This window comes from Cebidichthys violaceus, unplaced genomic scaffold (assembly GCF_023349555.1).
Source record: "Cebidichthys violaceus isolate CVI_PGR_0920_01 unplaced genomic scaffold, fCebVio1.0.p SCAF_31, whole genome shotgun sequence".
NCBI lineage: Eukaryota > Metazoa > Chordata > Actinopteri > Perciformes > Stichaeidae > Cebidichthys > Cebidichthys violaceus.
In genome coordinates this window covers 2,600,446-2,621,577 of record NW_027176495.1, presented here as the reverse complement: position 1 = coordinate 2,621,577, position 21,132 = coordinate 2,600,446, and the positions used below count along the sequence as shown (strand labels likewise).

At 44.4% G+C, this 21,132-nt stretch overlaps 1 pseudogene; it reads left to right on the top strand.

Moving 5' to 3' along the window:
• LOC137882265 (steroid hormone receptor ERR2-like) overlaps positions 1–21,132 on the top strand; it is a 95,812-nt pseudogene that overhangs the window by 74,054 nt on the left and 626 nt on the right.

Sequence of the window (21,132 nt, the reverse complement as noted above, 5' to 3'; positions counted from 1 at the left end):
GACCCTGGGCCGTGTGTGTGTGTGTGTGTGTGTGTGTGTGTGTGTGTGTGTGTGTGTGTGTGTGTGTGTGTGTGTGTGTGTGTGTGTGTGTGTGTGTGTGTGTGTGACTTTATGTTTGCTTACTCTTGCATGTTTACACTGCATTTATGGACGCACACATAAATATACACACACACACACACACACACACACACACACACACACACACACACATGTGCTCTCAGATCGCCCCTCTGAAAGCTGCAGGACTGCTGGGTCACATTCGATCCAAGGACTTAGTTTAACTTGTTATGTTGATACTAGTTTCTTTAAGGAGAGCTAACCATGAAGCTGTTAAACAGAACAGCTCTCTCTCTCTCTACACTGTTTATAGAAGCAGGAGCTCTTTATCCTCACAGAAGCCAGTTAATATACAGTAAATCATGTGAAATTGTGTCTTTACCGTGGAGCGTTGTTAACGATAGTGCATGTAATTGTAGTTGCTCGTGTATTTGCACACAGTAAATCTGTGCTTTTAGCGTCACATAAAGCTGGGCTTAGTTAGGCCTGGCTTCAGGGCCGTTAATACTGAGGACCAACCCTAACCCAGAGCTGAGAGGTCCCAGGACGGATGAGTGCAACTGTCCACCAGGTCTGTGTGGGTAGAAAGAGTCGGCCTCCTCAGTAAACTAATGTTACAGCTTTATGTTCTCATAGAAGTGTTTAATGAATCATATACACTTATTTATCTGTCTGGAGAATCACTACACTTCTTCTATGACTCAGTGTCTCCTCTAAAAATGAAAGAATAATTGATAAAATAATTTTTACATAAATGTAAATACTTCAATCTTTCTCTTCAGTGTTCCGGCCTTAAGATAAAATAACATGTAAATATGTAAAATGTGTCAGCGTGCGGAAGTTATAATTTAATCTTTATAAAATATACACATGAGGTCCGTTTTGTTGTTTGTTAAACCACATTTTTAGCGAATTTGTGTGCAACCAAAATCCAAATAACAATAATAATAAATAACCTAATAATAGTGTGGATTAAAGAACACACTGGAGTCCGTTCAACTATGGAATCTATTTTTCAAATGTGACTTTTCAGACGGATGACATGAGAGACCAGATCCTTCAACAGTGTTCCTGTGGTAGACACTTCTTTCACATTATTTCCTGTTATTGAACGTTCATGAAGTGATTGCTGGTGTTAGACGTCCTCACTGTGTCTCTGAGCAGACGTGGATCACGGCGTCTTTCACACCTCAGGTTTAAAAGCTGCTTAAATTCACTTTACTGAAATATAAATTTAGATCCGTTTCACTCTCGTCCTACCTGCTGTTTACATAGGTGCCCTTCACAAACCAACCAACGGGAATGCATGAGCACAAGCTGTCAAATGTATGCACACACACACACACACACACGTACGCGCATATAAAGACCAAAGAATTGCACACTGACCTGGGATCTAATTTTAGCCGTGCCATGAATGGAAACACCTGACTGTGTCTGTTAGGAGAAACACATCTTATTATGTATATATACATATATATATATGTATATATACATAATAATATATATATATACATATATATATATATATACATAATAAGATATATATCTTATGTATATATATATATATATTGTTATTATTATGTATATATACATAATAAGATATATATCTTATGTATATATATATATATATAATTATTATTATGTATATATACATAATAAGATATATATCTTATGTATATATATATATATATATATATATATTATTATTATTATGTATATATACATAATAAGATATATATATATATCTTTTTATGCTTTGCCTCTGTATTTATTACACTAGTCATCCACAGTATATATAGTATATATAGTATATACAGCCGTATTCCGTTCATAATGTAACTTTTCCATTAGTTTGTGTCAATAATAATAAGCGGATGTATAGATCCTCTTTTGTCTGGTCAACATTCGTAACATGACCGCATAGTTGATATTTAATATAGAACAGACCTTTTATTTTCTTAACCAACGAGAGGCTCAGTAAACATGAAATCATTGTTAATGTGTCGTATCCATTACAGCAGAATACTGTAGATGTACTGTGATACTGTGATACTGAGACTGTATGATTTAACACTGTGGAACACATTTAAATGTCATGGCGGTGACTTCAACGTGTGTATAAGATATATAATATATTGTTATATATTGTTAACATGTTGTTATATATATATATATAAACAGATATATAAGAGATCATATCTCTACTCTTAGGTCTTATTTCTGCTTCTGTGTGTTCTCCATTAAACTGAATGTTAAGTCTTGCTATCACGACTGAAGTGCTGCTCTGTTACTTGTGAGGACAGCGTCTTACATTCTGCTTCATCACTAGTGAGCGGCTGCTTCCAGCACACCTTTCTGCTCTGCATGGAAACCGCTGTCTCTGCACTTTAAGTGACACGGTCGCCTTCTGTCCCCAAATGATTCAAAACACAACTTGAAGTTTGATAGCCGGTCCCATCAGCCCACAGAGCCCTGGTGGGACGGGTCGTGTTCTGTTAACACTGTGGGACAAAATGCTGCGTCTCTTTTACCGCCGGCTTTGAGCTTTCATGAAGACGGTCAGGCGAAAATGACAAATGATAGAAACAATTCAAAAGTGTTCAGCCTGACATGTTTATTAATGGCGATGGGAACAGCCCAGCTTCATCACACGTCACGACCCTCGTGATATCAGGAGACGGACGTTTAGACAACCCGTCCAGGACTCTGAAGTCATCAGGATGTGGACGGACGCCTTCTCTTCTTTTCTGCAGCTCTAGTCAATGAGCTCAGGCTGTATGTGAGCAGCAGAGAGGACTTCTTCGAATGAGTTTGTTTTATTGATCAACTGAAATGAACACACACACACACACACACACACACACACACACACACACACACACACACAGACACACACAGGAGGAGGAGAAGCAGTGCGACTAATCATGGAGTGTGGGCCAGCCAGCATGTTTAATTTAATGGGCCTCATCGTAGCTTCACGAGGTCTCACATTGTGAACTTAATTCCTCTTCACCACGTTCATTTGCATTGTGTCAATTGACCGGAGCGCTTACTGTATCAGCTTGAGTCTCACTTGAAATTCAGCCCATGACCTAATACCATTAGGCAAATGCAAAGTTGTGTCATTTACACATTTGGAAAAAGAAAAAGAGAGAGGGAGGGAGAGGGAGCGAGGGAGAGAAAAGCCAATTTGCAGCGGACAAGACTTGCTTGTGATTATCAGTGGATGTTATTACTGTGGAGAAGCAGACGTTTGAAGGTTATGTTACTGGGCAGTAATTGAAATGCAAAATAACATTAGGATCGATGGCCATCTCTGTTTATTTATGAAATCAATATCGTAACTGTCCCTCATGAGTCCCCCTCTGATTCCCAATGACGGCTTAAGTCTCTGCTCGTTTATTCTCTGTCCCCCATCGCCCCCGTCTTCTGTCTCTCTTTAAGAGGCAGTTAGGGGTGTGTTTGACTTTGCAGGCAGAGCAATTTCCTGGAGGTGGTGGACGTGTATGTAGATGGGGGTTGATACTCCAGGTAAGGAGACTTCATCCATGTGGGAAATCTATGCAATCTCTCCTCGTGGCAGTGACATTGAAGAGGCCATATGCTGGAAGTTCTGTGTGTGTGTGTGTGTGTGTGTGTGTGTGTGTGTGTGTGTGTGTGTGTGTGTGTGTGTGTGTGTGTGTGTGTGTGTGTGTGTGTGTGTGTGTGTGTGTGTGTTAGAGAGAAGCAGAAACAAAGTATATCTGCCATACGCAGTACGAACATAGAGCTTGAACTTACTACTTTGCTCAGGAGTAACTTTAGAGTAAAGATATGTAAGAAAGTCCAGATGTTTAAATAAAGAAGGTGGATATTCCTTCTCCTACTTCCAGGTTACACATCTGTGGTAAATAGGTCCACTTACTTATTTTTCAAAGATTTCAACTATGTCCCATGGCCTTCTTCAGCTGTGATCAGGAGCTGAGTAAGAGCGTAGCTTTACATTTATCAGCGCTGAAACTAATGAATCAACGTTTTTGATGATCATTTCAGGATTTTTTTATTATCGCAAACATCAACTGGCTTCAGCATTTTAATTTTGAATATTTAGTGGTAATATTATTCTTCTACATTAATAAATTGAAAACTTTTGATTGTTGGTTATATGAAAAAAAAAACATGAGGACATCACCTTTCTTGTGACAATTTTCAGTATTTTTCTGTCAAAATAATCATCAGATTAATCAATAATGAAAATAGTCTCACAGCCAGCTGAAACATTTAACGCACAAGATACATGACAGTAAAAAGCTCATGAAACTGTTGTTCAGTTTAGAGGCGGACGAGTAAAATGATCTGAACCTGCAGACATGCACAGCGTGCAGACTTTAATAAACGTGTCTGTTTCTACCGTAACAACCTTAAAAAGTGCTTTCAGAATATATTTTGACTAATGCGTGTTCCCCGTAAACTGACTACATTATTCGTCGCGGCGCACAAATGCGTTACAATTTTTTGATGACCTTCATTTGTGCCGCCGCCGCGGTGTTGTTGCTACTTAACACTTGGGCGACACGCGCTACACCACTTTCCCGCTCTTGTGACCGTTCATTTCCCAGACACCCCGTCTGCGGACCGGCGGTGTAATCTATGTGTCAGGCAGGACGGGGCGCTCACTTTAAAGCTGATAGAGTTTGCCCCAAACAAGGACAGCCTATCATAGAAAGATTAATGAACTAATTTCATGCATGGCTCCTTGCCTCTGTCCTTCTGCGCTTCCATGTTCCGCTGTGTGTTCAGCACCGTGATTTACGTTGTGTTCCGATCTACCGGCTTAAGGCCAAGCTTCACAATAATATTTTCCCTCGGTGGGAAAATACACAGTAAAATATGGAGAGTCAGATTTTGAACCACTCACTCGTCGAGCCGAGGATAGCGAGAGGTCATTGTGGAGAATTACTTTTAGTTTTTTTTGGACTGGTGGTAAAAAAAAAAATACTGTGCGAAATTCAGAAGGCTGGAAAACATAATTCATGCTTTAGAGGAGAGGTGGTGGATTCAGGATGTCTGTAGGGAAGCAGGAGATCTGCAACACGGCCAGTATGAGGAGGCATGCCAAAATACACACACACACACACACACACACACACACACACACACACACACACACACACATTTGAGATTTGAAGCTGCTCTGGTGGGTTTTTCACACTTTGATTTCAACATGAAAATAAAAACAAGAAGAATCTGTCACCGCTCTGAGCGCGTGCAGCCTTTCAGCAGCGTCTCGGTCATATTAAACATGGTGGACATCGCTCTAGTTTTTGCACTGTGTCTAGACACTCTCTGTCTTTCAGTGGTGGACTCACTGAAACCTGTGTCTGTGCAGCTCAGAGGCATCTATTGTGGGACCGTCTGGGCCTCAAGCAGCAGCGCAGAGAAGGCAGGTGACCTTCACGTCCGCCTGATGAGTCTTGCTTGTCTGCTCGGTTTGTACCATTTTTCTGCGCGGCGGAGCAAACATTACCCCATTAGATATTAGGTGCAGTGTGTGTGTGTGTGTGTGTGTGTGTGTGTGTGTGTGTGTGTGTGTGTGTGTGTGTGTGTGTGTGTGTGTGTGTGTGTGTGTGTGTGTGTGTGTGTGTGTGTGTGTGTGTGAGAGGGTTGAGGAGAGTCAGGCTGCGCTTAGAAACTCTATGTCTCTTTTATAATAAGCAGAAGAAACCAAATTATGAAACTATGAAGCTATTTCTGTCTGCACGAATTGGCGGTTCGTGCCATTATTTCATTTCGACAGATTTGAAAGGACCCATTAGAAATTTCCATTAAACCTAACAAAAAACATCTCCCCAGCGCTACTGTGTGCTAAGTGGGGAGTGAACTACTTTTTACATATGCCACAATGTACTAGTCCATAGGGAACCCCCTATCTGGCTGCGGTGATGTATTAACCGTTGCCACGCCGCTTTCTCCAATTCCCTCAGATGGGAGAAAATATTCCTTCCAGTTGAGGACAGGCGCATGCTGATCGCTGGCGAGATTTAGCGTCAGCGCCGTGCCTCTTTTATAAACCACGATGGCCTCAGAATGAAGACTAACATGATGCACCGCTCCACCGCCCACCATGTTAACAGTCCTGGCTGATTAAAAATGCATCAGGAACGTCTGGGACCCGTAAGAGGAGGGTTTACTTTGTCGTGCCTCATGTGGAGCAGGAAGGAAGCAGAGGATCAATAGATCTGATCCGTCTCCTCCTCCTCCTCCTCCTCCTCCCTCCAGCCGCTAGCAGTTAAAAGAGAGGTCTCATGTTGTCGGCCGGATGACTTCATGGCTTTATATAAACACTTGTGCACGGAGGGGAAATACATTACCGACCACAATGCCACATTTGAAAAGACGGGGCAGCAAATAGACAACAGAGGAATGCGGTCAGCAGTAGCTTCCTGTTAGTTCCTGACGTTCTTCACACGGCGTCCCGCTGGTCTCACCCAGTGTGAACAGCTCACAGGCATGGAGGCCTGGAGGCCTGGAGTAGAGTCAGATCAGCACCGACGGACAGACGGAGCCGGGCCTCATTTCATGCTTTCTTTGACAGGATGTTATTGAAGCTACAATAACACACTGAGGAGAAGTGATGGTGCATTCATATTAATAGCAGTAGCCTGTCACAAGAAGTGCTTCTGTTGGACGACTTATATTCTGTCCCAGAAATAATTACGATAAACATTTTAAGACCATTTAATGCCGCTGATATAATGTTAATATAATAGCATAATAATGCAAGTACGCCCTTTCAAATAACAATTCACTTTGAACTCTTAAATATTCAGACATTGGAACGTGAACTAAATCTTAATACATCCTAAATAAATTAAATAAAACCACACAACCAAAACCATAATCAGTAAATAAAACGGACTAAATGGCCAAGGTCCCGTCCACACATTGAACGATGCAGTTCAGCGTAGTTATGGTGACAGACCTCCTGGTCGCTGTCCAGCCCGCATGATTTATGAGACATTATTCAAAGAGTAAATACCTTCTTACATAAAAATACAAGTTCTTTAAAAGTGGAGCAGCAATGCAGGAACTCCTCCTCAAACCTTTTTGTTTTTGATCATCTGATCATATTTGGTAATTATCCTGCAACTGAAGCGGTTGCTTTTTGTCCATCCGTCTGTCTTGTGTAACATTTTGTGTAACTCTGTCTTTTCCCATATTTTGTAATGAAATGTGGGATCAGGGAACTTAATCCCAGGTCGGACGCTCAGCCTCTCCGACCTCTCGCTTAAGTCCACCGTAACCCGGCACCGTCCTTTGGCAAACTAACCGGGACTATTGATTGGGTCATGTATTACCCATGATCCTCCATATGCTGAGTGTAACACCTCTCTGTCCATTAACAGCCTCCTGAAGCTCCATTCATTCATTTACCTCTGGCAGCCGACCAACTGTGGGCATTGTTTGCGAGACGTACGGGGCATCTGTTGATATGGTCGTTAGTTACCATTTCGCCTGAGAGAAGTAAGCTGCTGTAGTATATCACTTGGCATTCCAGCACATAAATGGTTGCGCGTGTAACATAATCTATCAAACTCAGGCGGGGCGGCGTGCTCCATCACCGCTGACGAATCTCTCGCACAATGATCAGCAGATGATGGAAGAAAGCAGCGCTCTGTGCATCTTGTCTAACTTGTTAGTGCTGCTAATTTCACTGATGCTGCACTTTTCTGATGTGTTTTACTTCCATGTAAGGTTCTGTGTGTCACTGCTGATTTGCATGTGAGGTAAACAGGCTCTCTTCCATATCGCTGATGTTGGTTTTTACTTTAAGATTAGCTGATCCATGGAGAGTGAAGAAAATTAGGGAATTTCTCTGACTGAGTCCTTACAGAATACATTTGATATTTTCAAAGATATTCAGGCAAGAACGTTGTTTCTTTATAGTTCCTGATTTGGCTCAGTTGCCCCACAGTTTGCGCTGTATTTTCTGTATTTTCTGTATTTTCTGTATTTCCTGTATTTTCTGTATTTTCTGTATTTCCTGTATTTTCTGTATTTCCTGTATTTCCTGTATTTCCTGTATTTCCTGTATTTTCTGTTCCCTGAACTGACCTCTCACCTCGGCTCTCACCTTCTGTGCGTCTCATCCAGGCTGCTGACCAGAATGCCCACTGAGGACCGACACCTGTCCTCCAGCTGTGGTTCTTACGTCAAAACCGAGCCCTCCAGTCCGTCCTCCTCGCTGGTAGACACCGGCAGTCACCACAGTCCCAGCGGCAACTCCGACGCCAGCGGCGGCTACATTAACGTGGGCAGCAGACACTCGCACGCCTTGGACTCCCCGCCGATGTTCAACCCGGGCATGCTGGGAGGCGGCGCCGCCTGCCTACGCCGCTACGAGGAGTGCTCCGGCGTCGTGGCGGACGACTCGCCGATCAAGTGCGAGTACATGCTCAATGCCATTCCCAAGAGGCTGTGCCTGGTGTGTGGAGACATCGCCTCAGGCTACCACTACGGGGTGGCGTCCTGTGAGGCCTGCAAAGCCTTCTTCAAAAGGACGATACAAGGTATTCCTTTCACTGGCTCACCGGAGCTCATCTCCAACGTCTGCATGCTCCCAGTTAAAGCGGAGAATAATCATATTTTCTGTAATTTCCCAGGTGGTTGAATATTATGACAAAGTTGTTAGGCCTTTAACCCAGATGTATTATAACACCTGTGTGCTATTTTTTCACGACGATTCTAAATACTTTTTATTAGCTTTACCGTGACAATTGGGACTGCCAGGAAAACATATTGACGTGTTCCTCAGTGCTGCTCTCCAACCGCCTGCTCTTATGGGACTAATACGAGGAAGTGATTACGAGCGTCTACAGCAGGCATTAGGCCCAGACTGTAAATCTGCTCCGGGTTGTGATTTTTTTATGCGTTTGCATGTGAATCGTACATCTGGCGTTCACTCTGCCATGTGTGGGAGCTGTTCCAGAATAATCACTTGGACAGAGATAATGTGCTGCAAACTGAGACGCAGAATTTAGGGTTTTATCTGCAGGATTTGTTGTCCGTAGACGTGCAGCTGGGTTAGGTTAGGGAGGCCTTGTCCACATTGAGGAGGTCCACTTGATCCGTCCGAACCCTTTTCTGAATTACTGAGGCCATAAAAAACACTTTAACATCTTATGCGTTGCTCTTTTTAATAGCGTTTGGCAAAAAACATAATAGTGCATCACTGCCAACACCGGTGAAGGAATGAGGCTGATTTATAAATGTAGCTCGTTACTTTACGTGGTTTTACTGTCGCCAAACACATTTTGCAGGTGTTATATGAGAATATAATAGTGACTTCATTATCAGGCAGTGATAATATTTACCCACCGCTGATGCTCCTGTTCAGCAGAACCAGAAATAAATGTCAGTGATCACAACACGATGTGTGGTCGGCTGTATCGACATACAAAATAAGCAATAAGCTAACCAACACGTTGCTGCTAGATGGACAGCAGCAGCAGCAGCAGCAGCAGCGTTACCTTAAAGCCACTCACTGTGAAAATGAACAGAAGAAGAATGCTGCAGATACAAACCAGTGATGGACTGTTTGAAGAGGGACAAACTTACAAACTGACTTCAGAACGTTTGTATGAAATGCAATGAATTGTTTCAACCTAACTTTTTAAAATAGTCTTACATTGTAGCTTTATCTGGGCCTTTACAGTCTGCATGTGTCTCAGTCTGACCACCGACACAGTGAAGGACTTTGTGTTGTCTTGCAAAGATCCCCCCTCTTCTTCCTCTTCCTCTTCCTCTCGCTCTCCTTCGTGGAGGACAGACCCGTAATGAACCTAATCTGTCCGTCATTCGTCCTGAGCCGCGGGAGTTTCAGTCAATAACAATCAGTGTTGGGTGACTGTAATTAAGAATCAGGCGTTTCATCGGGAGAAAGTCGAGAGAGGAGTTGTTGTTCTTTGCCCCCGGGCCCCTGCAGCCCACCGAGGGGGAGGAGGTGGGGGCCAATTAGAAGCTGGGGCACGTGTTAGCGGGGCAATAACAGAGGGAGGGGGGAGAGGAGCGCTACGCTGAGGAGCCCTCCAAGTAAAATGCAGAGGGACGAGGGACAGGGGACAGGGGACGTGGTCACTCACTGAAAGGAGAAGCCGCTTTAATGGAATGGTAATCAGGGAGGGGGGTCCCGGCCCCGGTAAAGGAGGAGGACAAGGAGAGGTCCGGCTTGAGTGGAGATGAGTGCGTGGATAATAGCATGGCATAATAATATATCAAAATTTAGAGGGAAAATAAGAGAGGTTAAGGAAGGATATTAGAGTGGCTGAAATGTCCTTTGAGAAATAAAGGTGGACACAAGACCTGATTAACTAAGAGGGTATGCCGACAGTGAGCTTTTAGAGGGAGGCAATTTAAGACTATTGTGGAACCCTAATGCAACCCAACCCTGTCCCCTCACACACACACACACACACACACACACACACACACACACACACACACACACAGACACAGGTTATTTTGATCCATTCAGGTACAAAATGTTTCCTTTAATAATGGACTTTTTCCATCCCATTGTGGAAAATTAGATATTAGATAATATGAACTATATTTTAAATAGGGAGTGATTCAGGACACATCCTTAATGTTGATGTGCACTACTAAGTATTAGTATGCATACTTTTTCGTGTACTTAATTTACATTTTGTCACTCTGAGAAAGCACAGTTGAAGTTCACACGTGTGTAGAGTGAGTTGTAGCGCTGCTGTTCATTGGGGCAGTCCTTATGTTATGCCATGAGTTCATGCTGTATGAAATGAGTTTGTAGTATAGATGCGGTTCACAGCATGCGTCTCACTGCTCTCTACTGTATTCAGTGTAAAAGACTGAACCCTCCCTGAGACCAGCAGCAGCCTCTGCCAACATCCTGGCACCGTGCCCCGGCCCCTCACTGTGCGTGTGACCCCCGCTGGCACCGCCGATGCCAGGGATCCTGACAAATGTTGGCACCTTCTCCTTGACCAACAGGGGATTGTGTGTGTGTGTGTGTGTGTGTGTGTGTGTGTGTGTGTGTGCGTGTTGTTGGGGGAGGGCAGCTCTGGCAGGACTGCCACAGATAACACCTGGTTTGCTGTTTCTAGGTAGCATTAATACAGCGCTGGTCTGTGGGGGCATTGTTTAAACACTCAATCAAGGGATTTGGATACTTGGGAAAGAGAGTTTGTCATTGGATTCTTGGGGTCACGTCCACTTTTGAAGTAACCGCATAATGATCCCGGAAAAAAACAATGTTAACCGGAACCTGGTGAGAAAAACAGGCAGCAGATTCAATACGTCTGCAGTTCTGGCTTTTTTTGGACCCGAGTGATTAAATTGCATAGAAAATATTTCCATAGTGAGCCAACAAATGTCAAGACGGAGCTGAATAATACATGGAGCTTTGCCACATGATATGGGATCCTTAGATTGGCGAGTCTTAACAGCCGGTCTCGGTCTTTACCGGAGAGCATTATGCAGAGCGCTCGCCTGTGCGTCCGCCTCTTAGCCCTTGTGGGAGGGCAGCTTTCCCATCATGCGTTCGGTGAAGAAGGATGGGCTGGAAAGGGGTCGTGGTGAGCGCTGCAGAGAGGATGCTCTGCATTAATGAAGCTAATTTATCTGAGGATCAAAATGGGGGTGGGACTCCGGGGCGGGGAGGTGCTTCTTACATGTCCCATCAAAATGCCACTAAACCCTCCTCCCCTTCAGCAGTGTCACATGGGGTCACCTTGGGACAGGTGTGTGTGTGTGTGTGGTGTGTGTGTGTGTGTGTGTGTGTGTGTGTGTGTGTGTGTGTGTGTGTGTGTGTGTGTGTCTCTGATTTGGTTCTTCTTTTATATCCAAATCATCTTTCCTAAAACTCCTCCTGATTGTTGATTTTTCACTTCCTGTGGCTGGATGAATGACTCCATGTTGTTCTAATCTTCTGCAGGGAACATTGAGTACAGCTGTCCGGCCACCAATGAATGTGAGATCACCAAAAGAAGACGCAAGTCGTGCCAGGCCTGCCGCTTCATGAAATGTCTTAAAGTTGGCATGTTGAAAGAAGGTGAGTACTGATTATACTTCCTGGACATTTTAGTTCTCTTGTGTTTTTCTTATTACTTATTCAGATATGAGTTGAGAGATAGAGAGGTCTGAAACATCTCTGATTTAAAGAATGAAGCTGTATTCAGCCAAACCTTTTAACATTCCTACAGATGCTGTTAAGATTTTCTGACCAGCCTAGAACAAGCTCATGAAGAGCTGATCAATGAAAGGGTTTTGACCAACGAGCGCTGACTGTTCAGCAGTATGCTGTTGATTGGAATGAAGAACTAATGTGCAGAATAAGCAGTTGTCCTGTGCCAGTGAATCTAACGGGTCAGGGATCAGACGTTAAAGACGTCTGTGGTCTCCACAAGCCTCCCTTTCTCCTCACGCTGACGAGTCCCTCGCTCTCTAACAAGCTGCTGAGTTGGATGTTCTTACCAAGACTGACTGAGAAGTGTAACCGTACTCTTGAAAAGCACAGGCTGTTCCCAAAAGACGCTCCTCTCCCCTGGGCTCTGGGTGTCCCTCCCTCCCTCCCTCTCTGTCTGTCTCTCTTCCCTCTCTCGCTTGGACTTTATTGATCCGCTAAATGCTTTCCGAACATCCCACCTCACTTCCTGCATGTTGTTTCTCCTCCAGAGAGAGACCTTTGGGAGTACAGAGCGAAAATCTAGCCGATAGATTTTTATTTTTCTGTCAAAGAAAAGAGTTTTTTGTTTAGCTAGAAGAGATGTTCCACACTGATGCATAGAATCTCTTAGTTCTGCTTTTGTTGAGAGTATTACAATACCGACTCCTGGATATTCAGTTGGACCTCAAACAGACCTTATGTCATAAAAATATGACCCACATATATTAAAAACTTACATTGACTTATCTTGATTTAGTCTTTTATGCCGTTGTGCAGCAGCCTAATGTGTAAATTAGATTTAGACATGTAAAATATATGCTTATTGATTGATAATGTATTTTAAGTTGTTTTTATTTATTAATACCTTTTCTGTTTAAGGTGAGTTTTTGTAGTTTTTAGTTTTCGTCGGATTGGACCTCCCCTGCATGTGTTTGATTTCTGTTCTCTTTCCTTGTACATAAATACAACATAGGGACAGGTAGTCTGAAACAACGGGACGTGAGTTATTACAGTTTGACTGTCAGCAGTTGGAGCTGGAGAAGTGACACACAACTCGTGACGTGGTTCAGATCATTAGAAAGTCAACATGTAGACTCCTTCCCAAAGTCCTACCTCAGCTACAACAGAACACATAAATCACATATTTTCATTCATGGTTTGTACATTCTACATCTAACCGCCAATAACAAACGTCCATAAATACGCTTCACGACCACAGAGACGCTCTTTATGAAGAACTTCTGATCGGGGGTCGGGATCATCTCCATTCTTTCTGAAGGACTTTGAAAACAAACCAACACTGAGTCTAGAGTTTAATTGACTCATAGTGATGTCTGTGTTTTAATACTTATTCACATCAGACTCCATTACATACATAAATAAATATATATATATATAACCCCGTTTGAAGACTGATTTAAGTGAAGCCCTCTGCCGTCCGCTCTGATCGTATGATATGATGTATCTCCCAAGTACAAGTCTACTATTTCTTTAAGAATTAGTTAATAGACTGAACTGAGACACACAACAGTGGTAAATGTCCTAAAATAAACCGTGGCCATACAGTTTGCTTGTGTTCTGCCAGCAGCAAACACACCTCATGATAGAAGGCAGCAGCAGTTAACTCAGTAACACAAGATTGTATGTCAGGCTCTTGGTTTACTTCCACTAATACAACTTCAGTGTGTTCTGACGTAGCCGTGTCTGTTCATCTCACAATGGAGGGGCGTCCATTGTGTCGCCATTGCAGCGCTATTTATAAATGCGTCACACTCTTGATGTCTTCATCCCGGCCCAAACATCTAACGCCGAGGCTTTGACTCTCAGCCAGAAACAACAGAGTTGCTTCAGAAATAAAGCTGAAACTATTAGCGCATGCTTAGCGGAAAAACGGTGGGATGTCGTCTGTGGCGGGCCGAGCTAAGCCGCTGATGTGGACCGTCAGTGTGTGTGTGTGTGTGTGTGTGTGTGTGTGTGTGTGTGTGTGTGTGTGAGAGAGGGGGAATCTGTAGCCTCCACCGCCTGCTGCTCCTGAGACGCGGCATCACAGCCACCGCGACAAGCAGCACAGTAGGTGATTCTCTGAAAGTGATGGCATTCAATTAAAAGGAAAAAGGACATTTAATGGTGGCGTAGTGTGGCCTCTTGCAGACGTGGGGGGGCTTTGATCATGGAACCGGTGGGGGACGGCGGCTTGCCCTACTTCATGTAATGAGATCACCGTGTAACAAGTGGCCAAGGGCTGGTCATGGAAAAGGAATAATCACATAGTGTAATATGAATGCAGGCGTCATGTGAGAAGGAAACTTACCACCACATGTTTCATTGTAAACCTCTTTTTCTATTTTAAGACTCTTCAGCTATTAGCATACACATATAGACAGAAACAGGAACATTTCACAACATCACAACGTTTGACTCGTTTCAGTGCAGCGGCACCCTGAGAAAGGCTTCGCTCTGCAGAAGATGTTGAGAGAACTTATGAGATCAGTCGTTCTAAAAGTGTCTAATATTTCCACCAGGACCCTCTAAGCTCCGCTCTAAGCATGCCATCTTGAATTATAAAGTGCCAGCTGCTACGGTTATAGACCGGCACCATTGGTGGGAGGGGGAGCCCCTCCTCCCCGTAACACCTGCCGCTAATCAGCCGACTCCAGCTCTCAAGCCCGGTTCGGTGGCTTCAGGTGCGTTTTAGAGTCCGGTGTTGGCCCAAACGCCTCGACTGTTCTGAAGCAGCAGCTCAAAATGAGTCGGTAAATTAAAGTGATTGACGTTATATCTGCTCGATAGTCTCCTGTGTTTTCTGTGTTACGCCACTTTCTATTTGACTGACAATTGTTGTGACAAGAAATTAATTTCACATTTTGTGTCCGAGAGGAAAATCCTCTTAGAATTAATCTTGCCGATGACAGACTTCTTTGCAGATCCGGCTTCACTGCCGGGCCTCAGCAGAGCGCCTGGTTGGAAGGTGACGTCCGTTTGAGGGAACCAGCCTCGCTCACTGACCCCTTAAATGTCCAGCTGAGGCTGATAAAAGGTCACACGTCCAACGGAAAAATTCTCACATAATTACAAGCCGCGGAAGGTATGGTGTCAGTCACGACTGCCAGAAGTCAGTGGCCGCAGCTAATAGCAGCGCTAATGACCCAATAGCATTACTGTATGCTGTTAAAATGATGCGAGAACTTTCTGGACTGAAATGACGTTTTTTTTTCACGTTGTGAGTCGGTTTTGGTACTTTCTGCTGGAGATGGAAGATTTTTATTTTTTTTTTTTAGATTTTTGTAGTTTTTTAGTGCTGGAACGAATTCTTGAAAAAGTTTCACGTTGGCACGTTTAAAAAGATGTGTGCAGCCCTGTAGGCCGCCTGAGTGTCTGTGAAGACAGAATTCTTTTACAGCTTCAGTAGAGACACTGAAGCCCTTCGACGCTCGTCGGTTTCAGTGTCCGCTCGGTGTTTCTGCGGTGTATTCTTTGCTTGTGGGGATTTTCTGACACCGCTGTAATGTGGTGAATAAATTCAAGCTGCCAGGCTATTTTGGCAACCTACACCGCTGTCTCGCCCTCTCCCGACCACAGATAGGATCAGCAGTCTTTCCTGAGCGAACGTGGCTACCGGGATAACGTTACAGCCTTATTTTCCTCCAGCCACATACACAAAAGATTAGTAGAGCCATATCCAATATCACAGACTGTCAGGTTCCCGTTCCAATCATAGGCTTAGATCAGAAACCAATCCATACACTAAGATTACATCATCAAAATAAAGATATAGCAAAGGTCTACACTGTATGGGGGCCTTTGATGCCTTGGCCGATACATTTGAACAGCGCACGTTAAAAACTGATTCATCGTCCGTGTCTACAAGGCCGTTATTCTCTGAAGGCAGAATGCCCTCTTTGTCCACTTGATGTGTTTTCTTGTAACTCAGGCTCGTCTCTCTAACAGCACATGCAGCGGACCTGTTTTGCTTTTAGGGTGTCAGAGTAGCTGGCTGAGTGTCAGCGCCCACCAGAGGCTCCACAGCGGCCTGTCCTCGCTGCTGGCAGGTGATAGATCAGACACGGAGGCCAACACGTGTTCCTCTGAAGAAGGGGGATTTAGCGAAGTGCTGACCTCCGGTACTCCAGAGCACACACATTCAGTACGGAATGTATTTCACAACCCTGACAAGTGACGTGGGCTCAGACCTGGAGGTCCGTGTCTCCTGCTGGCGCTCTGCTCTCACTGTGTCTTTTTCTCTTCATTCGCTCCAAACATGCAGCAATTTGTGCGAACACCTGCTACACCAGCACACCAGGATCCTGAATCGACCCGGCCCTCGTTTGTGGTCAGCGCGGTTCTGTAATGCACAGTAATACCCCTCGCGACATGCCGGCTCAGATTTATGAAAAGTGTAAAACATGATAAGGAGAGGCGTGCCGGTGTGTGTGTGCGGTTATGGGGGAACAACTCCTGCTTTGTCTTGTCAGCCCGTTGGGGGTTATGAGCAGGTGGGACGCCATCCTGATACCCCCCCCCCCCCCCCCCCCCCCCCCCCCCCCCTCGTCCCACACCCTCCCTCTCCCTTCTGCAATCAAACAAAAGCTGTCCGATGTCTTTAGCTCTTCGCGGGCTCGGCCCTCAGAAGTAGCTCTGGAAAGGGCAAGGTCCCTGCGCCTTGTAAAGGGTGAGCGGCTGTGGAGGAGGGGGCTCACGCTGCATCCCTCTGATTTTTCCCAGCTAAAAGAGGGACCTCCTAATCTCCCTTTGGCAGCGTGAGCCAGCCAGCCAGTTCTGACACATTCTCTAGAAAGAAGCGCCTCTGACAGGTGAGCGGCCGAGAATTAGTTACGTGAGATACATGCACACGCACAAGCACATGTTCATATAGCAACATATAGCAACATGTAGCAACGTATAGCAACATATAGTAACATATAGCAACATATAGTAACATATAGTAACATATAGCAACATATAGCAACATGTAGTAAACATGTAGTAACATGTAGTAACATATAGCAACATATAGTAACATATAGCAACATGTAGCAACATGTAGTAACATATAGCAACATGTAGCAACATGTAGTAACATGTAGCAACATGTAGCAACATATAGTAACATATAGCAACATGTAGCAACATATAGCAACATGTAGCAACATGTAGCAACATATAGTAACATATAGCAACATATAGTACACCGGCCTAATACACACTGTATGAGCCACATGCACTTTGTGTGATGAAAACGTACACATGGTGGGTGTTTCGTAGTGTAATTCCAATATATTTAATCCTGATATACAGTAATAACCACATTTTTTGAATGATTCATTATTTCCCTACAATAAATGTGTTCCTGGCAGCTTTAATGAGATTTACAGGAAGTGTAATTACAGTTAACTGAATAAATAAAGTCCAAGCAGTTACAACAATGCTGTTTCTATGGGAGTTAATTCTACCTGAGTCCTGCTACAAACCTGCTGTATGCTCTTCAAATTCTTTATAATGGACATAAATGGAGGATTGGAAAGAATAGCAATCCAAATAAATAATAAATGATGAACACATTAAAAGAATGAAATGCATCCACATGACACACAGCCTACACACACACACAGCGGCCCGCCACATAAAGGAAAACAGCCACTTCAATCGGGAATGTGCTTTAAGGTTGCACGAGTCAATAAAGATATTGAATGTGAAAGGGAAGCCGGGGTCAGGTGGCCGTAAAGATTGCTCCTATGCAAACATGCCTCATCGTCTTTCAACACACACACACACACACACACACATGTTGAGCAAGGATGGACTGTCAGCCAGTGTCTTTGTGTCTCAGGTCGTCTCTTATATTCGGGGCACACTGTACTGTACTGTGTGATCTTACCAAGCTCATAACATTCAGCACACGACACATTCCCTGCAGCCTCAGGACCTGCATCCATACTTTGGCTGCCACACTTTTTGAAAGGCCAGCAACCATAAAAACAAGAAAAAAAAGCTCTAGATGCTTTCAAGACGATCTGTTGCCCCCCCCGTCTCACACTACAGAGACACGGCCTCTCCTGATTTTCTTGGAGCATGGAGGCTGCTTGGTTCTGGCCTGAGGTGTGGAATGTGGCGCTGACGATGACACAACCACCCTCCTCCCCAGCCCCTCTGCGAGGGGCCCTCATCCAGCTGTCTTGTTGTGGTCAGATTCTCAGTACTGTGCCGTATCACATGGGAGGAGATAATCCCCGCACTGGTTGGATCAGGCGCTGGCTGGGACAGGCATAGCTGTCAGGGAGGGAGACGTACACCCGATGCTGAACGGCAGAGGAAAAAGAGCCGGACGGAAGGGAGAGTGAGAGGAAAGCAAAACGGAGATCTTGCAGAAAAAACTGTACATTCAGCCCAAAACAGCAGCTTGTCCCGTCTTACAGCCCGACCCTCCCGTTCCTCAACATTAGCTCAGCCTATTTCTTTCTTTCCTTTCTGTCATTTCTGTCTGCCCTCCTGCCTTGGGTCTCTGCCGTTTGCAGCGTCGCTAAGCTGTAAACTGAAACTGGTTAGCGCTGAGCTCTTAATTCTTGTCAGCGTCTATTAATTATGGGCCAGTTGGATGTTCCAGTTCAAACGGCCCCCGCTGATTTTGGAATTCTAACTCCGCTGTTTGGTCACTCGTCGCTTGTCGCAGCCACATGACCCTGCAGCCTGCAGCGGGGAAAACTGTGTGTGTGTGTGTTGTGTGTGTGTGTGTGTGTGTGTGTGTGTGTGTGTGTGTGTGTGTGTGTGTGTGTGTGTGTGTGTGTGTGTGTGTGTGTGTGTGTGTGTGTGTGTGTGTGTGTGTGTGTGTTTGCTTCTGTGTGCATGCACATGTGAGGGTGGTAGTAGACAAAAGCGGCAACAATTTGCTGTCACTTAGTCTGACAGGTCTATAGTCTATAGCGGATGAACTTACACACCTGCTTATTAAGTCTCTGCATCACACAGGCGTGTTGTTGTGAAAGCCGTTACTCACTGCGTGTCCCCTTTATCAGGCCTATGTGTGTCATTAGATAGAGAGAAGCTTTGAATTGGTTTAATATCTGAAGTACATGCGCACTGTTTTCCTGGAGCACAGTTTATAATTTTAAATTGACCTTACCAAGAGTAATGGTGAAAAACAGCTACTAAAGCTCCATCTGTCACAAACACAGTTCCTCGCTGCCTAACGGACTAATTAAAACCACATCCACATGTGTTCAGAGAACAGAAGTCTATTTGCGAGCCTTATTGATTACTTTTAAGGCGTACAAATGGAAAGCTGTGTTAGGAGAGGGGCTCTCGATTTAGCTTCAATCTGCCAGCATAAAATGATCTCACTGTGTTTGCTGGGAAGAATGAGCTCCCTCTGGGCACCGTGGGTAATTAGGTTAGTGGATAGTCGGTGTCAGGAAATTGAAAGACCATCCTAATCGGATTCTTTTGTTTCCAGGGGAATCAAAGGAATTTATACGAGTCACTGGGAAATCTCACACGACTCAATTCCGCTTGACCATGTACAATCTGTTTGCTCTCTCTCAATGCTCAAACAACTTTTAATACACGGGGTACATCCGGCACATATGGTGCATCTGATGTGGTCCTCTGAGGTGCCAGGATAATCCCAGATACGTCCGTTTGTATACTAACTAGGTACTAACAGGGAGCTGTGGAACTATTTCATTTAAAAGGAAAAACAACTTGATTACAATCTATGCATGTATAATGAGTTACACAGGAGTAAAGACTACATTATGTGAAAGGCCTCCTAACATGCTTGGTATTCCAGTTAGCAATATAAAGTAGAAAAGCATTTCTGGCCACAGCTGCACATGATTCTTCAGAAGTAGTCCCTCAGTTTCTTGAGATGTGTGACTCAGCAAAATATATGCAAATAGTCCCTTTATCATTGGAAGTAGTTTCACATAAAGTAAATTATGTAACTGCATAGAATTGGCTTTAAAATGTCTTTGGTGTAGCTACCATTTATACGTGTGTGTGTGTGTGTGTGTGTGTGTGTGTGTGTGTGTGTGTTTTGCAGGTGTGCGTCTGGACCGGGTGAGAGGGGGGGAGACAGAAGTACAAACGGAGGCTGGACGCAGAGAGAACAGCGCCTACCTCGGCCTCGGCATCCCCCCTCCAGCCAAGAAGCCCAGTGAGTTCGCACAGCTTCTTCTTTGGGTTTTGTTCTGACTCACACAGCTGATTGTTGCAGATTTGGACGGCAGCTTAGCAATTGAAAATGATTAACTTTTATCAGATTCATCACCAGGCCAACCTGCTACTTTATGAGTAAGCACCGTTATTATGACATGCTGGACAAACACCTATGCAGATGTGTTTTTAGTATTTATGTTTTTGTCATTTCTGTGCCCCAGTATTACCCAGCCAACATTATTTTTATTTAAATTTTTTTCTGAATATGCTTTGACCTAAAATTGTTGTCGAAAACACGTCTCTCTCTCTCTCTCTCCTCTCTCTCTCTCTCTCTCTTCCCTCTCTCTCTCCTCCTCTCTCTCCTCTCTCTCTCTCTCCCTCCTCTCTCTCTCCCGTCTCTCTCTCCTCTCCTCTCTCTCTCTCTCCTCTCTCTCTCTCTCTCCTCTCTCTCTCTCTCTCTCTTCTCTCTCTCTCTCTCTCTCTCTCTCTCTCTCTCTCCATTACTGCATCCGTCTTTCAGTGACGAAGATCGTTTCCCATCTGTTGGTGGTGGAGCCAGAGAAGATCTATGCCATGCCTGACCCCCACCATGCCCGACGGAGACATCAAGGCCCTGACCACGCTGTGCGACTTGGCCGACCGCGAACTGGTGGTCATCATCGCTGGGCAAAACACATCCCAGGTAGAGAGACGTGACTGCTAATGAGCGACTGTTCAGATCATATTATATTTCTTGA